The sequence below is a fragment of the Tiliqua scincoides genome, chromosome 1 (genome assembly GCF_035046505.1).
Source record: "Tiliqua scincoides isolate rTilSci1 chromosome 1, rTilSci1.hap2, whole genome shotgun sequence".
Lineage (NCBI taxonomy): Eukaryota > Metazoa > Chordata > Lepidosauria > Squamata > Scincidae > Tiliqua > Tiliqua scincoides.
This window is the reverse complement of record NC_089821.1, coordinates 249,403,130-249,410,751: the sequence shown is the minus strand read 5'-3', so window position 1 is coordinate 249,410,751 and position 7,622 is coordinate 249,403,130. Positions and strand designations below refer to the sequence as shown.

Genomic DNA, 7,622 nt, shown 5'->3' with positions numbered 1-7,622 from the left:
TTGGGGGGCCCAATCTGCCTCCTTTCTCTTCTCAGGCTTAGACCAGTGAAAGAGACACATAGGCCATTACAGGTCCTATGCTGAGGTAAGTAAAAATATTTTTTCATACCTCTGGCAGGTTTCCTGATGGCCCGTCCACCTCTGGATGCAACATGCTCTCCACCAGTACGGATGCATTGGTGCCAATTGTGGGGGATAAGATTAGGCAGTTAAGGGTTCAGACTTATACGTACTGCATGTCCACAGTGAGGATACTCCATTGGTACTGACTAACATAAAGCAGTATCAATTAGAAAACCAGCTCTGTCAGTGCACTACACAGCATACTGCTGGAAGCAGTGGTGGGAAGGCTTGGCTTTCCTGCCCAAATTGGTGCTTCTCCTGCCTATTGCCAATGAAGGTACGTTGGCAGGGGTGGTGGGAGAGTGGAATGGGATTGGGGAGGGGCAGATAAAGCCCAGGAGGGGGCAGCAGCGCCAGCACCATTGATATCATAACATCCTGCGGCTCAGATGCATGCAGACTGCGACAGCTATTTAGCTGTTGCAGGTCTAAGTAGAGCCACTTACACCATGGAGGCTTACTCCTGGGTAACAATTGTTCCATTATCCAGCGAAGGCCTCCTGGACTGCCCTCCCCCCACATGGGATGCAGCGGTTGCCATCTTAGCACCACTGTATTGATGGGGGAGTGATTGTTAGGATGGGGCTGTCAGTTTTGCATTAGAAATTTTTCCTTTTAGAGTCAAGGGGAATTGTCTTGGTCGAAGTATCTTTGAGGCAGTTTTGGTGGAGGAGGAATGGGTGTCATCAATTTGGTGCCTATGTGCCAGGTGTTTTTTGATCTCAGACTGGTGTTTTATTCAGTTTTTAACACTCTTCTAGTCAGCTCGTCAGTGGTTAAAAAGGCCAGCAGGGGGCACCAAATCTGCATAATTCTAAATGAATTTTTTTACAGCAACCATTCATCAAACAGAGTTGAGCAAACATGGAATGATGGGATACTATTTAGTTTGCTTCTTGGAATATGTTTTCACCAGTTTTCTACATAAAAGCTCACTATGTTGCCTAACCAGATCACATGGGAAAAATGAGCACCATTTTGCTACACAAACTCTCAAACAGCCAGTCTTCTTCATTCTAATGTTAAATCATTGAGGACAGTCTGAGGTAAAAATTTTACAGGTATTCATGCAGATGGAACCAATACTACAAAGATTCAGATAGGAAGCTTCTGAATATGGAACACCTGGAAAATAAGAACCTAGATAAGATGAAGGAAGCTCTGTCTTCCATTTTTCTATCATAAAGAATACAAAACTGTAGAAGTGTGTGTAAAATTATGCTCTATCCAATGCTAGATTTAATTAGACAAATCCACAAAGTGCTTTAAAAATATGCATGTTAAATGATGCCCTCAAAATGTTCCTGTTATCTAAGATTGAAATGCAGAAGCTAAAATACCTGTAATCAAAATATTTTTTTCTCACTGGAGAAATCTGACTTCGTGCATTTTTCATGAAGATGACTTCTGCAAGGAAGAAATACTTGGCTAAAGAACGCCCATCAGAAATACACCAAATGAGTAGGAAGTAAGAGCACAGAGCAGCAGCCATCGAAGCCAGCAAAAAAGGAGCAGCCAGCTGCTTTGCACCTCCTGCTGCTGAGTGAGAGGAAGGCTGCAAATGAGAGGATCCTCATTTACCTGGAAGTAAGCCCGTTGAATATTATGGGCTTACTTCTGAGTAGACACACCTAGGATTGGGTATTGTCCAGGCAGAGAAGCCTGGAGGAGGTCCTGGTGACACAGTTGTCTGCAACTCCCCAAAGCGACCCTCCCTGCCTTGTCTTTTGCCTTTTAGGGGAAGGGTGTTGGGCCACTTACCTAGGAGTAAGCCCCATTGACTATAGTGGGGCTTACTTCTGAGTAGACATGCCTAGAACGGGCTTTTGGTCGCACTCTTTTTTCTTAAATACAGGAGCAGGCAATTGGCACGTCTCCCCACCCCACTCCCTCCCGCAGGCACATCCCCTCCCCCAATCTCATAATCGAAGTTAGCACCTCTCTTACTGTCCCTCCCTTCACTTCTCTGCACCTTTCAAAGGTCCAGAATCACTTTCCTCACATTCTTCCCCCCACTCCAGCTGAATCCTGCACTTCTTTCATTCATGTGTCTTCATTGCCCCTCACCCCACTATGTGCTCAGTCTGACCTCTCTTTGCCAGCACTTTCTGGCATTACACTTTAATAACATTTTTCCTCCTTTCCAGGATCACATATACTCCAAACGTCATACTCTCCAAACTTCTTGTGAGTCTTTGGCTGCAATCCTAACCACACTTTCCTGAGAGTAAGCCCCATTGAACAAAATAGGACATAGTTCTGGTTACACCTGGTTAGGATTGTGCCCTTTGTCATGTAATGATTTAATTGTATTAATTAAAAATTAATTGTAATGTAGTAATTTAATGTAAGTAAAAAACTGGGAGCGTGCCTTGACAATTTTAGTACCTTGTCAGTGTGCCCTGAGCTGAAAAAGATTGAAAATGACTGGCATAGAGGAACATACTAGTACTTAAAAGTAAAGATGAAATGATGTGTGCATACATTAAATGGAATTAATCTATTTGATTTTTTTAAAAGAGTGACTAAAAATGCTCCTGTTTAATGATACCACAGATTTTGAATTAGTTTGAATATGTATACTTTTAAAAAGTATAGCAGTTTATTTATTTATTTGGTTGGTTGGCAACCTTCAGTCTCGAAAGACTATGGTATAAGCATACAGCACCCAGTATTCCCAGGAGGTCTCCCATCCAAGTACTAACCAGGCCTGACCCTGTTTAGCTTCCGAGATCAGACAAGATCGGGCATGTACAGGGTAACAGTTTATTTATTTATTTTTCACATTTTTATACCGCCCTTTCTCCAAAGAGCTCAGAGCCCTCCTTTTGTCCTCACAACAACCCTGTGAGGTAGGTGAGGCTGAGAGAAAGTGACTGGCCCAAGGTCACCCAGGAAGCTTCATGGCTGAGGGGGGATTCAAACCAGTTGTACATTATCCTCAGCAAGACATTTGTTCCTACGTGAGACAGCTAGGCAGACAGAGATCAGGGGTCTCAATGCGTGGATGAGACGGTGGTGTAGGGAGGAGGGGTTTAGATTTGTTAGGCACTGGGGAACGTTTTGGGACAAGCGGGGCCTGTACAAAAGGGACGGGCTTCACTTGAACCAGAATGGAACCAGACTGCTGGCGCATAACATTAAAAAGGTGGCATAGCAGCTTTTAAACTGATCCCTGGGGGAAGGCTGACAGGAGCCAAGGGGCATCCGGTTCGGGACTCCTCATCCCTATTGGATGAGGATGGGGAGGTTAGAGAACAACAAGACAAAGGCAGAGTAGGAGAAGAAATTGGGAATGGCAGCATGATGGGATGTGATAGATGGTTTGGCACAGTGAGAGGATGCGGGGACAAAGGAGTGAATAAGCAGCCCACCGTGGCGCATTCCATGTACAAATGCTTTTATGCGAATGCCTGAAGTCTCCGAGCAAAGATGGGAGGACTGGAATGTCTGGTGACTAGGGAAAACATTCATATAGTGGGCATAACGGAAACCTGGTGGAATGCGGAGAATCAGTGTGATACTGCAATCCCAGGCTATAAACTCTACAGGAGGGACAGGCAGGGGCGTGTTGGAGGTGGGGTGGCCCTTTATGTTAAGGAAGGGATAGAATCCAGCAAAGTAGAGATTGAAGGCGGGTCCGACTCCACCGTACAATCTCTGTAGGTTAAATTACCAAGCCTGTGGGGCGATGTCATACTGGGGGCGTACTATCGTCCTCCGGACCAGAAACCAGAAGGGGACCTTGAAATGAGGAAACAGATCAGGGAGGTGACGAGGAGGGACAGGGTTGTAATCATGGGGGACTTCAATTATCCTCATATTGACTGGGTCAATTTGTGTTCTGGTCACGAAAAGGAGACCGGATTCCTTGACGTGCTAAATGACTGTGCCTTAGAGCAACTAGTCATGGAGCCCACCAGAGGACAGGTGACTCTGGATTTAATATTGTGCGGTACACAGGACCTTGTTAGAGATGTCAATGTTATGGAGCCATTGGGGAACAGTGATCATGCTGCAATCCATTTTGACATGCACGTTGGGGGAAGAATACCAGGCAAATTCTCACAAAAACCCTTGACTTCCAACGGGCGGACTTCCCTCAAATGAGAAGGCTGGTTAGAAGGAGGTTGAAAGGGAAGGTAAAAAGAGTCCAATCTCTCCAGAGTGCATGGAGGCTGCTTAAAACAACAGTAATAGAGGCCCAGCAGAGGTTTATACCGCAAAGAAAGAAGGGTTCCACTAAAACCAGGAGGGTGCCCGCATGGCTAACGAGCCAAGTTAGAGAGGCTGTAAAGGGCAAGGAAGATTCCTTCCATAAATGGAAGTCTTGCCCTAATGAGGAGAATAAAAAGGAACATAAACTGTGGCAAAAGAAATGTAAGAAAGTGATACGGGAGGCCAAGCAAGACTATGAGGAACACATGGCCCACAACATTAAGGGGAATAATAAAAGCTTCTTCAAATATGTTAGAAACAGGAAACACGCCAGAGAAGCGGTTGGCCCTCTGGATAGTGAGGGAGGGAAAGGGGAGATAAAAGGAGACTTAGAGATGGCAGAGAAATTAAATGAGTTCTTTGCATCTGTCTTCACGGCAGAAGACCTTGGGCAGATACCACTGCCCGAACGGCCCCTCCTGACTGAGGAATTAAGTCAGATAGAGGTTAAAAGAGAAGATGTTTCAGACCTAATCGATAAATTAAAGATCAATAAGTCACCAGGCCCTGATGGCATCCACCCAAGTGTTATTAAGGAATTGAAGAATGAAGTTGCAGATCTCTTGACTAAGATATGCAACTTGTCCCTCAAAACGGCCACGATGCCAGAAGATTGGAGGATAGCAAATGTCACGCCTATCTTTAAAAAGGGAAAGAGGGGGGACCCGGGAAACTATAGGCCAGTCAGCCTAACATCTATACCAGGTAAGATGGTGGAATGCCTCATCAAAGATAGAATCTCAAAACACAGGGAGAATCAGCATGGCTTCTGTAAGGGTAATTCTTGCCTCACAAACCTTATAGAATTCTTTGAAAAGGTCAACAGGCATGTGCATGCGGAAGAACCTGTAGACATTATATACCTAGACTTTTAGAAGACGTTCGACACGGTCCCTCACCAAAGGCTACTGAAAAAACTCCACAGTCAGGGAATTAGAGGACAGGTCCTCTCATGAATTGAGAATAGTTGAAGGCCAGGAAACAGAGAGTGGGTGTCAATGGACAATTTTCACAATGGAGAGAAGTGAAAAGCAGTGTGCCCCAAGGATCTGTCCTGGGACTGGTGCTTTCCAACCTCTTCATAAATGACCTGGAGACAGGGTTGAGCAGTGAGGTGGCAAAGTTTGCAGATGACACCAAACTTTTCCGAGTGGTGAAGACCAGAAGTGATTGTGAGGAGCTCCAGAAGGATCTCTCCAGACTGGCAGAATGGGCAGAAAAATGGCAGATGCGCTTCAATGTCAGTAAGTGTAAAGTCATGCACATTGGGGCGAAAAATCAAAACTTCACATATAGGCTGATGGGTTCTGAGCTGTCTGTGACAGATCAGGAGAGAGATCTTGGGGTGGTGGTGGACAGGTTGATGAAAGTGTCGACTCAATGTGTGGCGGCAGTAAAGAAGGCCAATTCTATGCTTGGGATCATTACAAAAGTTATTGAGAACAAAACGGCTAGTATTACAATGCTGTTGTACAGATCTATGGTAAGGCCACACCTGCAGTATTGTGTTCAGTTCTGGTCACTGCATCTCAAAAAAGACATAGTGGAAATGGAAAAGGTGCAGAAGAGAGCAACTAAGATGATTACTGGGCTGGGGCACCTTCCTTATGAGGAAAGGTTACGGCGTTTGGGCCTCTTCAGCCTAGAAAAGAGACGCCTGAGGGGGGACATGATTGAGACATACAAAATTATGCAGGGATGGACAGAGTGGATAGGGAGATGCTCTTCACACTCTCATATAACACCAGAACCAGGGGACATCACTAAAATTGAGTGTTGGGAGAGTTAGAACAGACAAAAGAAAATATTTCTTTACTCAGCATGTGGTTGGTCTGTGGAACTCCTTGCCGCAGGATGTGGTGACAGCATCTGGCCTGGACGCCTTTAAAAGGGGATTGGACTAGTTTCTGGAGGAAAAATCCATTATGGGTTGCAAGCCATGATGTGCATGTACAACCTCCTGATTTTAGAAATGGGCTATGTCAGAATGCCAGATGCAAGGGAGGGCACCAGGATGCAGGTCTCTTGTTATCTGGTGTGCTCCATGGGGCATTTGGTGGGCCGCTGTGAGATACAGGAAGCTGGACTAGATGGGCCTATGGCCTGATCCAGTGGAGCTGTTCTTATGTTCTTATGACAGAGTGGCTTTTTCCTTTGCTTAGATGGAGTCTGATCAAACTAAGAAAATGTGATTTTTCTTTAAAACCGCTTTTTCTCAAATGCAAATTTGTGCCAATTAAATAGGTGAATCAATCAATTAAAACCCATACTGTTAATCAACTAACTGCCCGATCCTATGCTGCCCAGTGCTGATACTGCACCTGCAGTGCCAGCACTGGATGTCGCAAAAGTGCCACAAGGCACTTTCCCACTGGCTGGAGACACCCAATGCTGGCAGAGAGGCTAGTGCCAACTGGTGCTGGGCCTCAGCGCTGGCAGGATGCTCAGGAGGACAGGATGCTCAGGAAGATGCCAGGAGGTAAGTAGCCTCGCCAGGTGGTGGGGTAGCTTCCCAGGGAGGGTGGAGGGATGGCAGGCTGGAGAGCAAATTGGGCCTGGGAGTGGGGACTGGGGGGCGGTAAAAGCTGTCACCAAATCCTATTTCCCTCTCCCAAGCCACTGAGACTGACATAGGTCACCTGGTTCAAGAGCCAGTGCAGCTCTAAGGAGACCCATCATGGGTGCTTGGGCTCTACAAAGGGTAAGGGAAGCAATGCTCCCTTACTCCGAGGAGGCCTCTGGAAGCTTCCCTGGCCCCACAGAATACAGTGGCGGCCATTTCAGTGCTGCTGTACTGCTGGGTGCTGAGAAAGCTTAGAACTGAGCTGTAAGATTACAGCCCAATCCTATCTCCCCGCCCCCACTGGTGCAGCCACACCAAAAAGGCATGCACTGCATCCAGTGGGGGGTGGGGAGCAGGAACTTTGAAGGGGAAAGAGGATTTAAATTTGCTTGGACCCTCTTCTGACCTCCTTGGATTTGTTCCAGCAATTTTGCCAGTGCAAATCCAAGCATTCTGCCCTCCCCCCAATCCCTCTCGTCTCCCACTCTGTCTTAAGTGCTCTGGTGGATGGCCAGCACTCTGATGCAGGTGGGAAAGCTCCAGCCTCCCACTGCCACTCCAGCAGCGCATGCTTCCAGAGCACACTTTACAACTGCTTTGCAGCAGCCAACATTGGTTGAATGCTAGTTCCATCAGTGGAGCAGCCCAATCTGTTAATCAGGCAACCAACAGCCTTACTTAAGAGTATCTAAGGAACCTGGCCAAAGCCTGTGCAAAG

At 46.4% G+C, this 7,622-nt stretch overlaps 1 pseudogene; it reads right to left on the bottom strand.

The window, feature by feature from the left end:
• Window positions 1-2,779: 2,779 nt before the first annotated feature.
• Window positions 2,780-2,901, bottom strand: LOC136637893 (5S ribosomal RNA; annotated as a pseudogene).
• Between the last annotated feature and the right edge of the window lie 4,721 nt (window positions 2,902-7,622).